Source organism: Pteropus vampyrus, unplaced genomic scaffold, assembly GCF_000151845.1.
Source record: "Pteropus vampyrus isolate Shadow unplaced genomic scaffold, Pvam_2.0 Scaffold1005, whole genome shotgun sequence".
Taxonomy (NCBI): Eukaryota; Metazoa; Chordata; class Mammalia; order Chiroptera; family Pteropodidae; genus Pteropus; species Pteropus vampyrus.
Window position 1 is genome coordinate 15,401 of NW_011889786.1, and position 607 is coordinate 16,007.

Here is a 607-nt window from a genome sequence, read left to right on the forward strand (position 1 = left end):
TCTTGCATACAATATGTAGGGTTTTTTTTTTAAAGCAGTTTGAAAATATGTCATTTATTAAAATATTTAGCAATTCGCATTTATAGTAATTATCTACATACTAAAGTTCATATTTACTATCTTTCCACTTATTTTCTATTTGACCTACCTCCTATTTTCTGTTTGAAGTAACATCCTGCTGCTATCACTACACAGTGCCCCGCTAGCACCCTCTATTGCCAAAGGCTCACATTTTCAATTGACAAGAGTAATGTTCATAGGATGAGGAGAGGCTTGCAGCACATTCAGACACATGGTCTCTAAGGGAGATGGAAACTTCATTTCTAAAGGTTTGGGGACTAGAACAGATATGGAGTAAATTGCTGGTTGCTAGATATTTGAGTGACCAGTTTGTCCACTGAGCGGTGGGGATAAAGACTGGGGAGATTGTATATGATCAGTTTAACGTTATTGTTTTAAGCCATTGTGTTAGATGCTTCATACACATTGCCTCTACTCCTTATAAAAACCATGAGAGATGAATATTATTAGCCACATTTTACAGATGAGGAGACTGAGGCTCAGAGAGGTTAAGTAACTTGTTCAAGACAGCAAATGAGTAGTGGGG